General features: G+C 51.1%; 1 protein-coding gene across 1 annotated transcript in view; it reads right to left on the bottom strand.

The window, feature by feature from the left end:
* TMEM135 (transmembrane protein 135) overlaps positions 1-18,093 on the bottom strand; it is a 242,895-nt gene that overhangs the window by 224,058 nt on the left and 744 nt on the right. The gene's annotated exons all lie outside the window — the stretch shown is intronic.

Below are 18,093 nucleotides of genomic sequence, written 5' to 3'. Positions count from 1 at the left end.
CCCCCCCACCCCCCCCCCCCCCCACCCCCCCCCCCCCCCACCCCCCCCCCCCCCCACCCCCCCCCCCCCCCACCCCCCCCCCCCCCCACCCCCCCCCCCCCCCACCCCCCCCCCCCCCCACCCCCCCCCCCCCCCACCCCCCCCCCCCCCCACCCCCCCCCCCCCCCACCCCCCCCCCCCCCCACCCCCCCCCCCCCCCACCCCCCCCCCCCCCCACCCCCCCCCCCCCCCACCCCCCCCCCCCCCCACCCCCCCCCCCCCCCACCCCCCCCCCCCCCCACCCCCCCCCCCCCCCACCCCCCCCCCCCCCCACCCCCCCCCCCCCCCACCCCCCCCCCCCCCCACCCCCCCCCCCCCCCACCCCCCCCCCCCCCCACCCCCCCCCCCCCCCACCCCCCCCCCCCCCCACCCCCCCCCCCCCCCACCCCCCCCCCCCCCCACCCCCCCCCCCCCCCACCCCCCCCCCCCCCCACCCCCCCCCCCCCCCACCCCCCCCCCCCCCCACCCCCCCCCCCCCCCACCCCCCCCCCCCCCCACCCCCCCCCCCCCCCACCCCCCCCCCCCCCCACCCCCCCCCCCCCCCACCCCCCCCCCCCCCCACCCCCCCCCCCCCCCACCCCCCCCCCCCCCCACCCCCCCCCCCCCCCACCCCCCCCCCCCCCCACCCCCCCCCCCCCCCACCCCCCCCCCCCCCCACCCCCCCCCCCCCCCACCCCCCCCCCCCCCCACCCCCCCCCCCCCCCACCCCCCCCCCCCCCCACCCCCCCCCCCCCCCACCCCCCCCCCCCCCCACCCCCCCCCCCCCCCACCCCCCCCCCCCCCCACCCCCCCCCCCCCCCACCCCCCCCCCCCCCCACCCCCCCCCCCCCCCACCCCCCCCCCCCCCCACCCCCCCCCCCCCCCACCCCCCCCCCCCCCCACCCCCCCCCCCCCCCACCCCCCCCCCCCCCCACCCCCCCCCCCCCCCACCCCCCCCCCCCCCCACCCCCCCCCCCCCCCACCCCCCCCCCCCCCCACCCCCCCCCCCCCCCACCCCCCCCCCCCCCCACCCCCCCCCCCCCCCACCCCCCCCCCCCCCCACCCCCCCCCCCCCCCACCCCCCCCCCCCCCCACCCCCCCCCCCCCCCACCCCCCCCCCCCCCCACCCCCCCCCCCCCCCACCCCCCCCCCCCCCCACCCCCCCCCCCCCCCACCCCCCCCCCCCCCCACCCCCCCCCCCCCCCACCCCCCCCCCCCCCCACCCCCCCCCCCCCCCACCCCCCCCCCCCCCCACCCCCCCCCCCCCCCACCCCCCCCCCCCCCCACCCCCCCCCCCCCCCACCCCCCCCCCCCCCCACCCCCCCCCCCCCCCACCCCCCCCCCCCCCCACCCCCCCCCCCCCCCACCCCCCCCCCCCCCCACCCCCCCCCCCCCCCACCCCCCCCCCCCCCCACCCCCCCCCCCCCCCACCCCCCCCCCCCCCCACCCCCCCCCCCCCCCACCCCCCCCCCCCCCCACCCCCCCCCCCCCCCACCCCCCCCCCCCCCCACCCCCCCCCCCCCCCACCCCCCCCCCCCCCCACCCCCCCCCCCCCCCACCCCCCCCCCCCCCCACCCCCCCCCCCCCCCACCCCCCCCCCCCCCCACCCCCCCCCCCCCCCACCCCCCCCCCCCCCCACCCCCCCCCCCCCCCACCCCCCCCCCCCCCCACCCCCCCCCCCCCCCACCCCCCCCCCCCCCCACCCCCCCCCCCCCCCACCCCCCCCCCCCCCCACCCCCCCCCCCCCCCACCCCCCCCCCCCCCCACCCCCCCCCCCCCCCACCCCCCCCCCCCCCCACCCCCCCCCCCCCCCACCCCCCCCCCCCCCCACCCCCCCCCCCCCCCACCCCCCCCCCCCCCCACCCCCCCCCCCCCCCACCCCCCCCCCCCCCCACCCCCCCCCCCCCCCACCCCCCCCCCCCCCCACCCCCCCCCCCCCCCACCCCCCATTAAATTGCCGGGTTGGCACTTTGCGATAAACAAGTGCGGTTTGGGTTGCAATTTGGGCACTCGGTCTCAAAAAGGTTCGCCATCACTGCACTAGGATATGGCAGATGCAGATTCAAATCCCCCACTTTGCCATGCTTGGGTGACCATGGGCCTGTCACACACTGTCAGCCTAACTTACCTCACAGGATAAAATGGAGAAGATAGCCATTTAATTGTGGAGAATAATAGCCATTTAATTGTGAAATAAATAATAAAAATGGGACAAATTGTGGAATTTGCACGGGGCGATTGACGCTTCTGCCAGGGGTTCAGTCGATAGCCTCGGTCAACCCAAACAGGAGCTTTACTGATGTGAACGCAACAGTAACCTCACATACTTGCAAATGTTAAGAAGGAAAAGTGCAGTGCATTCTGCTGTTTAGTGTTTGTACAGCAAAGAGGTGAATCTGTTTCTAAGTACTATTAAAACAGTTCACAGCACTATAGGGAGCTTTACAAGAAATTCATCACCCCCTCAACACTCAAGTGCACGGCTGGGAGATGGGAGAGGTCTGAGATATCGTATAACTTTGCACAAAGTACCAGATTTTTTTATCCTGCTTCACTTTCACACAGTACCTCGGTTTTCCAGGGCTGGCTCCAATTCACACATGAAATCTGGCAAGTTAATGAATAAAGCCATCTGAATCCAGATCAGATATCAGGGGAAAAAGGCATTGAGGTGTTTAGCGCGGTGGGGTTAACTTGTTGGGAAGAAAGTGGAGTCGCTTTTAAGCATGGCGTTGGGCCAGGAGAGTACTACGGATACTGTGGGCGCAAAACACCTCCAAATAGAAGTAGGTTCTAGATCGGGGTAGGAACCTCTCGGCTCTCCGAATGTTCGAACTACAATTCCCATCGGCCTCATCAGCATGGCCAATTGGCCCAAATTATGATTCCTATTCTAAATCATGATGTGGAGCCTATGACATGAGTTGCCAGAGGTGGCACTCAGAGCCCTCTCTGTGGGCATGCTGAGCAGAACTGATAATACCTTGATAATAATAGTGCTGTTATTTCAGGGAAATTGTTAGCGTTAAACTTCAGACCTAGTTTTGGGGAAACGGTGTAGAGTAACCCCTGTTAGAATTACTGCCAAACCCTACGATTTTGACTCAGGAAGGGCCGAAAGTGTGATCCTTTACCTGGGAGTAAGCTTGGTTGCTGACAATGGCAAACCCTCCTAGGGTCGTGATTCACCCGTATGAAGCGTTGCACAGTTGCTTCAAAGCAAAGCCACCGACTACCACCAAGCTTACTCCCGAGTAATGCGCACCTTGGAGCCAACCGTTTTTCTATAATGATAAAAGAACGCCTCAAATGCTTCACGGTGCTAAATTCATGGCGGCACAAGATAAATCAGTGGATTTTAGATTGCTTGATTTGGGTTTTCGGTCTCAAAAAGGTTCGCCATCACTGTTCTAGATCAAATCAAGCCTTAACTGTACCTAGAAGCTAAAATGACTAAACTGAGGCTGTCATACTTTGTGAAGACAAGAATCGCTGGAAAAGACAATAAGGCTAGAAGAGGTTGAAGACGACAGGAAAATGGAAAACCCACCAGGAGCTGGATTGACTCCAGAAAGAAACCATGGGCCCTCAGTTTGCAAGACGTGAGCAAGACTTTTAACGATAGGACATTTTGGAGGGCATTGATTCATAGGGTTGCCATGAGTCAAAGGCAACTCGATGGTACTCAACTCCCACACACAATCCAAGCGATATGCTTGTATGGGCAAAGTGGCCTTTCGGGTTCAGATTGCTCTGCATCATGAATAGCTTGAGTCTAGATTACATAGGAATGGAGGTAAAGCATGCAGGGAATCCTGAAATGCAGAATTTCTGCCGCTGCACTGAATTTCTTCCCAACTTCAGTGCCGAAGACCTTTCACATTGTTGGAAAGTAGTTTCCTCACGGTATGAGACTATATGTTCAGTTCTCTCCCCTTTAAAAATGTAATATGGTCTCAAAATACCCTTGTGTCTACTGATCTTTCAAGGTAGGAGAATGAACTGGAGCCGTTCCCATTTTCCAGATGTCATTTGTCCAAAATAAATACGGGGTGAATTGTTATTCTCAGTAATATCCTGCAGTTTTGCAGAACGCTGGACTTTCTCCAATAAATGTGTATCCTTTCTTGCAAAGATATTGTGAAAGGAGGTGGAAGGGTGTTTTAGTTCATCATAACTCTTTCCACTTCAGAAAACTGGCAAAACGCTTTTCCCCCGCCAATGATTTCCCCCCAAATTATTGACTGTTAAAAACCACCAAGGGCATTCTGAACTGTGTATTCTATTTTCAGTCTCTCACCTTTTTCCTACATAACAGAAGACCCTGCAACTAAAGAAGCTCTTATTTCAGGCTACGTAAGCACTTTCCCATGCAAATGTGTTTAGGATCTGCGGGATTCACTGCTACAAGATATTGCAAAACCCAAGCATCACAACAAGAACTGAGGCACTATTATGTGATGTCAAGTTGCATCTGCGTCATGGCAGCCCCCATTGGGTTTTCAAGGCAAGGGATGAACCAAGGCGGTTTGCCATTTTGCCTGCAGCAATTCTGAATTTTCTTGTACTAAGTACTAAGCAGGGCCAACCCTGTCTAGCTTCCAAGGTCTGATGAGATCAGGCCAACTTGGCTATCTATTTCCAGAGTCAACAATATGCGCCTCCTTTCCCCCAAGATTCACTCACTTTCAGCCATTGTTTTCTTATCTCAACATATTCAGTTGGTCGAATGGTCCACCCCCTGCTCAATGACTGGACGTCTTATGACTTTAAGCAGCTATTAAATCTATTCACTTCAATTGACTTTGGAAGACGGAACTCTGCTTATAGAGTCGGATTCTATCTTCTTCTGGGACTTCTCTAGCTTCTTGCCAAAAAAAATAGTCCAGTGTTCTCATGGTACTCCTGCTTCCCTGACAGAAGAGCAAATTCATTTCCAAAAGTTTCAAGATCCACTTCTCAAAAAAACTTGGTAAGCGTGGGATCCGCTCTTTTGTGATCCCTCGGTTTCATCACAGAGATTAAAAAAATTGTTCTCTAGAAGGCACTGCATCATAGTGAAGGTGACAGCTCAAATGGAGTCCATGTTAGTGCAGCAGTTAAGAGAGGTGGACTCTAACCTGGAGAACCAGGTTTGATTCCCCACTCCTCCACATGAGCAGCAGACTCTGGATTTGTTTCCCTGCTCCTCCACATGACGCCTGCAAGGTTATCTTGGGCCAGTGGCAATTCTCTCAAAACTCTCTAGGCCCATGCAGATGCAAGCAATAGCCAACCACCTCTAAACATCTTTGCTTTGAAACCCCTATGGCCGTGGTGGTGGGGGGTGATGGGAGTTGTAGTCCATAACATCTGGAGTGCCAAAGGTTCGCCACCACTGCCCTATGGGGTCACCATAAATCAGCTGTGACTTGACGGCACATGCACAAACACACTCGGAGTCCATATTACCCCTCCCTTCAAAATCCCCATATATAGAAAATTAGCATTATTATAAAATTATGCATGGGATAGAAAATGTTAACAGAGAGAAATTTCTCTCTCACACACACAATACTAAAAACAGGGGGCATATATTGAAAATGCTGGGGGGAAGAATTAGGACTAATAAAAGGAAACACTTCTTCACGCAACGTGTGATTGGTGTTTGGAATATGCTGCCACAGGAGGTGGTGATGGCCACTAACCTGGATAGCTTTAAAAGGGGCTTGGAGAGATTTATGGAGGAGAAGTTGATCTATGGCTACCAATCTTGATCCTCCATGATCTCTGATTGCAAATGGCTTAGCAGACCAGGTGCTTGGGAGCAAAAGCCACAGAAGGCCATTGCTTCCACCTCCTGCATGTGAGCTCCCAAAGGCACCTGGTAGGCCACTGCGAGTAGCAGAGTGCTGGACTAGATGGACTCTGGCCTGATCCAGCAGGCTAGTTCTTATGTTCCTGTAACTGCAAGCTTAGATTCCACTTATCTGTCATCTGTTTCTCTAACTGCAGGCAGTTTTAATGAACAAGCATTCAAATGGGAGGATCCCCCCACTGCAGTCTGAAATGTTACTACCCAAAAGGAGGCTTACCACCACAGTGAGAACTAGGCCTCTCCTTTGGCTAAGGAAAACTTTGTTTTCTTTGTGGAACAAAATTAGGCCCACAAATCCAAGCATCTCCGAGTTTGTATGTACAGTTTTCCCAGGCTTCAAAAAAAAAGGGAAAAAATACTCCTGAGAACTGTTTCCAGGGCCAAAGTAACTAAGGAACATAGTATCTGGCAGTAATTCCACCATTCAGGACCTGAGATACAGCTTCCCATATTATTCTGGCTGCACAGTTATCTCCCTGAAGAATCAGACATTCCTGTGAGAAACATGAAAACAAACATTAAAATTCACGTACGCCCCCATTATTTACCATCCTCCTGGGCAGGCCTACTAAATATTTTGATAGTCTGCTGAGAAAAGAAAAAGCTGTATTCCAAAACCAAAGGTTATTCAGAATTTCGAATCTGCGTCAACGTAAACAACCACAGTATAACGTTCGCACTGGTGCTGTGACGGTAAAGTAGTTTGCATCACTTGGAAGACCGCGCAAGAAGCACAGAAAGCATTAAACAAGCGATGGAGTGGCTACGAATCTTGAAGGAAGGGTTTACAAGTTCATGAACTGAGTGATCTGTCACTGAGCCACCGTTCCCCCCAATAACCTCAATAACACAACACATTTTTTCAGAGAGGATCTGATTTCTGTGGCTGCTTGCGGTATCTGGCACTTTGAGAATCACTGATCTAGACTCTGCCATAGTTTACAACTAGGGAAAACAATACAGCATCTGTCTTTTAGTGGCTTCATCAACCAGTTCATTGGAGAAACAGAGGCTCATTCTGCACATGCAGAATAATGCACTTTCGACTTTGCTTTCAGTGCTCTTTGAACCTGTGCGGAATAGCAAAATCCACTTGCAAACAGTTGTGAGAGCGGTTTGAAAATGCATTATTTTGTGTGTGCGGAAGGGGCCAGAGGTTTGCTTAGGACCAAAACATCAGTTTAAGAATGCAATAGTTTGGAGTAACTCTCCATAGGATTGCATTGTAAATGGTTGTGTTTTTTTTAAGGCACAGAAGGAACTGTAAGATTGTTACTGAATAACAACAATCACACTGGTCTTTTAAAAATGATTTTGATTTTGCTTGTCTGTTGTATTTTTATTTATTTCTTAGATTTATTGCAGCAGAAATGAGAGACCACGAGCAAAGAAACATCCAAGACATTCACTCGCATTGATCCATCAGCTTACCGCTAGACCAGAAATAAATCAACACTTTGTTGTCTCAAAGGTCCAGATGGCGCGTGGGGTTTAACTCTTTCCTTCCATGGCTGGTTAGCAATTTAAATATCCCTTCCGAAGGTGGAATGAGCCCTGTGGGTGGGTGGGGAAACAGATGCAAGCTTTTGAAGTAGTGTTTTGCCACCTACAGTGCTAATTGTATCTATGGAGGGGCTATTTAAATCACAGAAGATGCATGATTGCATTCATTATTCCTCAGTCACCTGTCATTCAGCATCAAGGCGCTCACCTGGGCTGTTATTTAGGGATGGAAAACGCCATGAAGTCATAGGTGACTCATGGTAGTCCCACAGGGTTTTCAAGGCAAGAGGTGGTTGACCGTCGCTTGCCTCTGCGTAGCAACCCTGGATTTCCTCGGAGCTCTCCCATTCAAGTGCTAAGCAAGGCTGACCTTGCTTAGCTTCCAAGAGCTGAGGCGAATGTGCCAACCTTGGGACTATGTAAATCATCCGGAGACATTCAGGACGGTGTGTTGATTTAATTCCAAAAAATAGCCATGGGGAGATCCCTATAATCAATGGGAGTCTGATGCATTTTGTACCTAGATTGGAACTCATGCTACAGTTGATCCACCTACTGATTAAACTTTGGAGCCATGTTCAGTAACAAAGTCCTAGATTGCACTTGTATCTCTCAGGGAGCCATCACAGATTCACCAACACAGATAGAACTTTCATAAACTTAAAGTCTGTGTTCAGTTCTGGTCACCACATCTCAAAAAGGATATTGAAGAGATAGAAAAAGTGCAGAGAAGGGCAACGAGGATGATTGAAGGATTGGAGCACCTTCCTTATGAGGAGAGGCTGCAGCGTTTGGGACTCTTTAGTTTGGAGAGGAGACGTCTGAGGGGGGATATGATTGAAGTCTATACAATTATACAGTGGGGTAGAAAATGGTGAGAGAGAGACATTTTACTCTCTTTCTCTAATACTAAAACAGGGGGCATACATTGAAAATGCACAGGGGAAAAATTAGGACTAATAAAAGGAAACACTTCTTCCATAGCGTGTGATTGGTGTTTGGAATATGCTGCCACAGGAGGTGGTGATGGCCACTAACCTGGATAGCTTTAAAAAGGGCTTGGACAGATTTATGGAGGAGAAGTCGATCTATGGCTACCAATCTTGATCCGCCTTGATCTGTGATTGCAAATGCCTTAGCAGACCAGGTGCTCAGGAGCAGCAGCAGCAGAAGGCCCTTCCTTTCACATCTTGCATGTAAGCTCCCAAAGGCACCTGGTGGGCCACTGCGAGTAGCAGAGGGCTGGACTAGATGGACTCTGGTCTGATCCAGCAGGCTAGTTCTTATGTTCTTATGTTCTTAAAGTCGGAACCTTTGTGGCCAAAAAATTTGAGCTCAAGTCTACCTGTACGTATACTGTCACTGTAGGTACTCTAACTTCCGAGCGCCTACGTTTCCCTGCCTTCTTTGATCTTTTTCAGAGAATGAAAGAGATTTCCTGCAAGCCATAGTTTGTCAACATTGGTTAGTTTAATCCAGATTTGGAATGTTTGCCAGCATGCAAGAAAATTAACCACAGTTTGTTATTAAACGTATTGTCATTACATTTATTTGGAAGGCGCCTTTTCTAAGGAACGTCTGTGGATCAATGAAGTGTCGCTCTAGTCCTGCATCTCTATGGTGCAAGCCTTATCTGAGCGTTGTTGGCAAAACGGGCGACAGCTGTGAAGTTCAGCATCAAAGGAGCTCGGAAGAGTAAAAGAGTAAAAACCGGACTGTTTTGGGAACGGGCCCCCTTGGAGGCAATCAGCAAAATCCAGCAACTCTCTGAGGCAACGCTCCTTGTGTTGTTTACCACAAAAATATTCCACATGCAACTAGAAACTGAGCTGGAGCGGCGACCCTTGGAGGCAGGTGCTGCTCTGTAATAGCACATCACTTAGAACAAGCCTCACAGACAAGAGCAATAATTGTCCTTGTTAGCGTTCCAGGTGTTGCTAACTGCTCCAGTGATGCAGAGCGACCATAAAACCTCAGCTCAACCAGCTAGTTGCACTGGCTTAAAGGCAGCTTTGTTTTATTAAAACAACCAGGGAGAACCTGTGAACGTGAAGTTAGTCTTTTAAATCACTCTGTTCACCAAGCAGCCAAAAAAAAAAAATCACACTTGCAGGTAATGCTTAATTGGAGCAGAGTTTATATTAACTCGGATGGAAAGACCCAAACATCTGAATGCTTCACCTTCAAGAACGTGCTGTCCCGTCCTGCCGAAAATCAGCCCACCTTCCGGGTGCAAAAAATCAGTTGATTAAAGCCACACGAGGTTGGCACGTTTTACTCATGACTGTAAGAACAGTCAAGCACACAAAATGGTAAAACTTCTAGTGGGGAATTTAAGAACATAAGAACAAGCCAGCTGGATCAGACCAGAGTCCATCTAGTCCAGCTCTCTGCTACTTGAAGTGGCCCACCAGGTGCCTTTGAGAGCTCACGTGCAGGATGTGAAAGCAATGGCCTTCTGCGGCTGTTGCTCCCAAGAACCTGGTCTGTTAAGGCATTTGCAATCTCAGATCAAAGAGGATCCAGATTGGTAGCCATAGATGGACTTCATAAATATGTCCAAGCCCCTTTTAAAGCTATCCAGGTTAGTCGCCATCACCACCTCCTGTGGCAGCATATTCCAAACACCAATCACACGTTTAAGGGGGGGGGGGGAGTTGTTGCTGCTTCAGCAGTGATTATCAGTGGTTAGGGCTGCCAATCTACAGGCAGTGGCTGAAAACCTCCTGGTATTTCAACTAATCTCCACGCAACAGTGACCAGGTTACCTGGAGAAAATGTTTGCTGGGGGGTGGGGGTGGGGGTAGACTCTACAGCAGTGTTTTCCAGCCTTTTTGATGTTACGGTACCCTTGACCTCACTCTTCATATCTCACAGTACCTCTGCCATCCTCCCCCCAACTTCCCCTCCCAGCTCCCCTGCTTGCCACAACCCCCCTCCCCCACCTTCCCCTCCCAGGGTGAAGGGAAGCATATGGGATAGGGGTAGTGAGAAGTGGCTGCTGACCATGTGGAAGGCCCTGCCCCCTGGGCCAGCTCCATATCCTTGCTGGTGCCGGTGGGAGACACCGCAAAAGTGAGGGGGGCCGGTAGCATTGCCGCGGTACCCCTGGGACGTTCTCACGGCACCCCAGGGTACCACGGAACCCTGGTTGGGAATCACTGCTCTACAGCATTGGATTATGGTAACTCGCTCTATGCAGGGCTGCCCTAGGGCCTGTTCCAGAAGCTCCAGCTGGTATAAAATGCAGCTGCGCAGGTCTTTACAGGAACACCATGTAGCACCCACATTTGAGCGGTGTTCTATCAACTGAACTGGCTCCCAGTGGTGTACTGGATCCAGTTCAAGATTCTAGTATGAGCATTTAAAGCCCTTAACAGTCTCGAACTGTTGTATCTGCAGGACCACCTCTCCCAGTTACGTCCCCCAGAGAGCGAATAACAACTTGCTGGTGATCCCAGGCCCAAAAACCGCCTGGCTTTCTTCAGTAATAGCCAGAGCCTGGTGGGACACTCTGTCAAATGGGACCCGGGCCCTGCAGGATTTATCCCAATTCTGCAGAGCCTGCAAGGCATCTTGAGTCATCTTGCTGATGTGGTGTAGTGGTTTAGAGCAGGTGCACTCTAACCTAGAGAACTGGACTTGACTCCCCACTCTGCCACTTGAGTTGTGGAGGCTTATCTGGTGAACCAGATTAGCTCGTGCACTCCAATACATGCCAGCTGGGTGACCGTGGGCTAATCACAGTTCTTCTGGGCTCTCTCAGCCTCATTTACCTCACAGGGTATTTGGGAGGGGGGGAGGAGTTTGTAAGCCCCTTTGAGTCTCCTTACAGGAGAGAAAGGGGGGATATCAATCCAACTCTCCTCCTCCTTCTTGTGCCTTTTCTCTCTTCTCTCAGTTTTCTTCTCTTTCCACCATGGGTATTTACATGTCACACTGAATTTTACTATAGGGAATTTTTTTAGAGTTTTTACATTGTGCTGATATTGTATGTATGTGCTGGTAGCCACTCTGAGCCTGCTTTGGCGAGGAGAGCAGAGTACAAGCTTAATAATTATCAAAATAATCATAATCATAGTATTCTCCTCTCAACAAACTCCGCCTTCCAAGGAGCATGCACCAAAAAGAGGTTTATTAGGATCACACTGTCAACAATGCTGTCCTAGATAGAGTAAGCCTCTATTACTCCTAAGGAAATAAAACCATAATTACCAATACAGTGTTCTTAATTAATTTAACCCACAATAAATCAGATGTGTGTCTGAATCCCTTTGTTATCCCTTTCTCCTCACAACCCCTAGCACAGAAATCTTCACTTTTCAAAAATAACATCCCAAACACAATCAGTTTACGATTTCGAAACTTCTAGACTCGTTTAGTGTTTCCCAAACATGAACCGTCTGCCCAAACATGGCCTAATTTCACACAGTCTGTCAAGAGTTCAGATTATGGAACCAAGCTGTTTGGGTGGAGACGCAGGAGCACAATTGAACCAGTTAGCAATTTGCACGAGACTAATGCTCTTTTTGAAAAAAAGAAAGAAAAGGCAAAAATCTGTGATCAGAGATCAAACGTGGGAAATTTTTTAAAAGCACAAGCAAAGCAACTGAAAGTTAATAGTGATATTATGTCTCCAACTAGTGTGCCTTTTACAGACATATTGCAGCTGTTCCAGAAGAATGTTTTATTAATCAGAGTCTCTTCCGAGCGGAGGAGTATTCTTGGATATTCTTATGTGATCTCTCTTATTCCGTGTGGCTGATACCTGCCCTTCTGTTAAGGTTACTAGCAGAGGTGGGATCCAGCAGGTTCTCACAGGTTCCCGAGAGTAGGTTAATAATTATTTGCGTGTGCCAAGAGGGGGTTACTAATTGGTGATTTTGCCATGTGATTTTTGCCTTAGTTACGTCCCTCCTCTCAGCAGTAGCGCGCAGAACTTGAAGCAGTCTAGCAGGAGGTGCACCGGCGTGCCTGGCAGCCTGCGCCTGCGTGCATTCGTTTCCCGCCCAAGGACCAGTGCAGCGGCTGCGTCCTTGCCACAGCCCCGCCCAGGAATGCCCCGCCCCCGGAATGCTCAGCCACGCCCCCATCATGCCCTGCCCAGCCCCATTGGCGCTACACCACAGTTTGAATCCCACCACCATGGGAACGTGTTACTAAAAATTTTGGATCCCACCACTGGTTACTAGCTGTCTGGGGGAAAATATGCCATCCCTTTAATAGAGGCTTAATGGGATGTTAGTTAGTTAGTCAGTCAGTCAGTCTGAGCCCCATGGCACTGAGTGGCTCACTGCAGCATGGCAGTCAAAATTGTGCTCATGACCTCAGTTCGAACGTGACGGAAGTTGGTTTCAGGTAGCTGGCTCGAGGTTAACTCAGCCTTCTGTCCTTCCAAGTTTAGTAAAATAAATTCCCAGCATGCATAGACAACTGGGGAATGCAATGGCAAACTACCTCGCAAACATGGTCTGCCTAGCAAACGTCATGATCTGACGTCACCCCATGGGTCAGGTATTACCTGGTTCTTGCATAGGAGACTACTTTTATCTTTACCCAGTTACTAGGTGTTCTTTACCTGAATGTGTTGGAACGCTTTAGCCACACATTTCCACATGTTAGGTCTCTTTTAAAGGGGTGGGGCATTTTTCTCCAGGTTTGTTGGCAGCCCTGCCTCTTGCTGAACTTGAACACTTTGACACACACAAATTAAGCAAATCTAAGTGCATGCAGAGAAGTTACAGGGAAAATCCCTGGACATCCTTAGTTTAAAAGAATCAGGTGAAAAGGTGATGTGAAAGAACTCTACCTCAGACTTTGAAGAGAAGAAAGGTTTGGATTTATACCCAGTGGTGGGATCCAAAAATTTTAGTAACAGGTTCCCTCGCCAGCCCCACCTCAGCAAAGGGGGCAGAGGCGTACTTAGGCAAACCTGAGCCCTGGGCAAGGCACCTGAGTTGGATGCCTCCATGGGCAGCCACCCCACCACGACCCCAAAAAAATTTTTTGCACCAGGTCATTTCTAAATCATCATCACATTATAGAAAATGCCCCAACTCACAAATCTGAACAATAACAGCAATGGTGAAACACACAGGCTTCTTGGATGAGAGACTGGTAGAGATAAAAGGTACGAAAGGCTATGAGAATCAATGAATTGCAGTACCTGAAAGGGATTCACCCAGTTCAGGGAGTTACATTATTAGTCGCAATTGCTATATGGAACCTTCACGTTCAAAGGCAGTACGCCTCTCGGGGAGGCGAGGGCGTGGAGGTGGAAAAGTGGACCCAATTAGCAACCCCCTCTCGGCACACACAAATAATTAGTAAGCCACTCTCGGGAACTGGTGAGAACCTGCTGGATCCCACCTCTGTTTATACCCCACCTTTCACTTCTGTCAGGAAACTCAAGGTGACTTGCAAACTCATTTTCCCTTCCTCTCCCTACAACAGACACCTGGGGAGGTAGGTGGGGCTTAGAGAATTCTGAGAGAATTATGACTAGCCCAAATTACCCTGCAGGCTTCATGCATAGGAGTGGAGGATCAAACCCGGTTCTCCAGATCAGAGTCCACCACTCTTAACCACCATGCCACGCTAGCTGCTACGCCAACAGCCATGCTGAGTAGACAGTCCTGATTTTTACAGACCAAAAGGTTGGATTCAATATCTGGCAGCTTCCTGTGTTTCAGGATGCACAGGGGACACCTCCCCTCCCCCTCCCCAATTTTGCAACTTTAGACATGGCAAAGAAAGCCTTTCCCAAGTTTGGGCGCCTGTGAATCTGTGCAACAGCTTCCAGCGTGGAGCTCTTTCAGCTGTGAGGAGGCAGGATTGCTGCTCTCAGAATAGACAGGGTCTCAGCGGGTTACTTTCATACTTGAAGGGCAATGACTTCTCCATCATGCTTCAGTTGATCCTGCCAGAAATCATCTCCTGTGTGGGTCATTATCTGCATAGTAAAGGCATTAAATCATTTCCTCCCCCCAAAAGCATGCTTGATCACCGGGCCTCTAGGTGGGAAGAGTTTCATTCCAACCGGCTTGAAAAAATAATAATGCTGTTTTGAAGATCATGCCTTGGCTTGGAAAATCTTGCAGGGATCAGAGATGCCAATTGGGGCGGGGGGGGGGTGTCAATCAGCTGGCAAATTGGAACACAAGGCTCTTGGTGCCCACTCGAGGAGAAAAATGCTCTTGGAGGAAAGACTGCCACGTGAAATCGACAACCCGTGTTTTTAGTGGCTGTGTTTCCTCTACACTGTTTATGAGGTTCTGTTCAGGTTTGCCCCGTTTCTCCTGCTTCCAGCAGTAGACTGTCCCAAAGGCACAGAGTCACTTCTCAAAACCTACAACAACAACAACAACGACAAGAAGAAGAAGAAGAAGAAGAAGAAGAAGAAGAAGAAGAAGAAGAAGAAGAAGAAGAAAGAAGAAGGAGGAGGAGGAGGAGGAAGAAGGAGGAGGAGGAGGAAGAAGAAGAAGAAGAAGAAGAAGAAGAAGAAGAAGAAGAAGAAAGAAGAAGAAAGAAGAAGAAAGGAGGAGGAGGAGGAGGAGGAAGGAGGAGGAGGAGGAGGAGGAAGGGAGAAGAGGAGGGAGAAGAAGGAGAGGAGGTTTGGATTCATATCTCCCCTTTCTATCCTGCAAGAGACTCAAATGGGCTTACAATCTCCTTGCCTCCTTCCCCCTCAGCCAACAGAGACACCCTGTGAAGTAGGTGGGGCTGAGAGAGCTCCGAGAAGCTGTGACTAGCCCAAGGTCACCCAGCTGGCATGTGTGGGAGTGTACAGGCTAATCTGAATTCCCCAGATAAGCCTCCACAGCTCAGGTGGCAGAGCGGAGAATGAAACCCGGTTCCTCCAGATTAGATACACGAGCTCTTAACCTCCTACGCCACTGCTGCTCCAGAAGAAGAAGAAGGAGAAGAAGAAAGAGGAGGAGGAGGAGGAGTTTGGATTTATACCCCACCTATGGGACCATCTCCTGGTACGTTCCCCAAAGAGCACTTTGGTCTTTGACCGGAAATTTACTGGTGGTCCCTGACTCTAGAGAGGTTAGCCTAGCCTCAGCAGCAGCTAGGGTTTTTCCGGCCCTGGCTCCACTCTGGTGACACACTGTCTAAGACCTGAGCTCTGTGGGATCGGATGCAGTTCCACAGAGCTGTTTCACCTGTTGAAGAGGAAGAGTTTGGATTTATACCCCATCTTTCTCTCCTGTAAGGACACTCAAGGTGGCTTACAAGCTCCTTTCCTTCCTCTCCCCACAAGAGTCACCCTGTGAGGTAGCTAGGGCTGAGAGAACCTTGAGGAACTGTGACTAGCCCAAGGTCACCCAGCAGGAATATAGGCGTGCAGAAACACATCTGGTTCACCAGACAAGCCTCCGCCACCCAAGTAGAGGAGTGGGGAATCAAACCCAGTTCTCCAGATTAGAATCCACCTACTCTTAACCACAACACCGTGCTGGTTGAGGTGACTTTGGTACCATCTGGCCTTTTCCTCTCCTTTCTGTCACGCTGTATGAATTAGTGTTAACACTCACAGGATGGGTTGAATCTTTTCGCCATCTTGGAAAATGAGTGATTAGTAAATTATTAGAATGTTTTAATGTGAGTTGGCGATGTTTTTAAATGTATGGCGTGAGCCGCCCTGAATCCAAAAGGGGAGGGGATGCCTATTAAATTCAATGAAATAAATAATATGCAATCCCATTATGGTAAAAATAGAATTATAAACAACATTATGTGTTGTTTCTTAGTTGTACAGTCATCCTCAGATAGGTTACCTTAGGCCAGTGGTGGCAAACCTTTGGCACTCCAGATGTTGTGGACTACAATTCCCATCAGCCCCTGCCAATTGGCCATGCTGGCAGGGGCTGATGGGAATTGTAGTCCATAACATCTGGAGTGCCAAAGGTTTGCCACCACTGCCTTAGGCAAAGCATCTTACCCATGCTAAAGACAGGGCTTGGCCTGCTGAAACCCCTTTAATTCCAGTTGTCGCAAGTAGACCTTTACCACAGAGATACCGAAGCGTGAGTTTACTCAGAAGTAAGCTTCACTGAGTCCTATCAAACTTACAATACTGCCTGTGTCCACAGAACAGCAGGTGACTCAAACTAAATGCACAGCAGTCTAATATTCTAATAGATTTTGGCTTATAACTTTTTAGTGCACAATTATTATTATTATTATTATTATTATTATTATTATTATTATTATTATTATTATTATTATTATTATTTAAACCCACCTCTTGGGAGTTTGCGTTCTCAAGACGAGAGGCAAGAAAAAACACACGATACCAGTGATCTCAACTGGAAAAGATGGCAATTGCCTCCTGCATATATTAGCAGGGCTTCAATAACTACAGATAAACACATGCCTAATTGGTTCTTTAAATAGATCAAAGAAGGAGAATGTGAGGAGGATAAGGTTGAGTTGCTAAGCATCAGTGGCAGAGAAATGTGTGTACAGATGCTGAGGGCACAATTTGTGAGCACGGCAGGTTCCTGCTGTACTATTACGGGAAATCACAGATAAAGAGTCCCGAAGCTCCGCGTGAATAATAGGGTGGCACAGTGATTTAAAATGCCATATTAAATGCTTATGCTCTGGCAGTTTACATTGGAATATGATTTGCAGCTGGAGACGTCCACAGCACGGCACAACGTTGCAAGAGCTTTTATTGAACCGTGTCAATACCCCAGGTCCGAGAAGCCACAGCTGGGGGCTCTGCCTTCTGTCCCTGGTATATATCAGAAAACATTTACTCATTTGGTCATCCCTTCTCCCCTCTGTTCCCAAAACAATTTGCACAAGACAAGGAATAGTGAATAGAAAGCATGGTTATGGAATTGCAGCCTACGACAGACTCCCTCCATGTCCCATGGAATGGGAAATAAGGGGGATGTATCACTAGTTACAAAAGCGTAGCAATAGAAGAGCCATCTAAGCCTTGAGCTGAAGCAGGAAATGCCAGGAGCCAGGCCTGACACTCGGGTTGCCAGCTCTGGGTTGGGAAATACCTGGAGATTTTGGGGGGTGGAGCCTGGGGAGGCGGGGTTTGGGGAGGGGAGGAGCCAGTGGTGGGATTCAAATAATTTAACAACCGGTTGTTTACGAGTACCATTTTAACAACCTGTTTCTGCCCAAGTGGTGGGAACCTGCTGAATCCCACCACTGCCCTTAGCCATTGCTGAATATCATGCCTCAACTCTTGAAAGTTGAATGTGGGGTCTTCCCAGAACAGCTGAGCCCCTGCAAAATTTTAAAAAGAAAAAGGAGAGTGGGGGGGAAGATACCCCATTATTCGTGCAGCTGGGCTCGGAAAACCTTGCAGTTGGGGGTCTTCTCCATATAGACCAGCGGTGGCGAACCTATGGCACGGGTGCCAGAGGTGGCACTCAGAGCCCTTTCTGTGGGCACACGTGCACAGAGTTCATCGTGGGGGGGGGGGGCGAAAAATCACACCCACACACACACCCCACACACACACACCCCTAGGCTGGCCTGGGCACGATCCTTTACCTGGGAGTAAGCTCGGTTGCTGGCAATGGGGCTTGCTTCTGAGTAAACCCTCCTAGGGTCGTGATTCACCCATTCGAAGTGCTGCACAGTTGCTTCACCAAGCTTACTCCTGAGTAACATGCGCCTCGGAACCAACTGTTTTTCCTAAACTAAAACCTCAGCATTCAGGTTAAATTGCTGTGTTGGCA

The sequence above is a fragment of the Sphaerodactylus townsendi genome, linkage group LG04 (assembly GCF_021028975.2).
Source record: "Sphaerodactylus townsendi isolate TG3544 linkage group LG04, MPM_Stown_v2.3, whole genome shotgun sequence".
Classification (NCBI taxonomy): Eukaryota; Metazoa; Chordata; class Lepidosauria; order Squamata; family Sphaerodactylidae; genus Sphaerodactylus; species Sphaerodactylus townsendi.
This window is presented reverse-complemented; position numbering and strand designations above follow the sequence as displayed.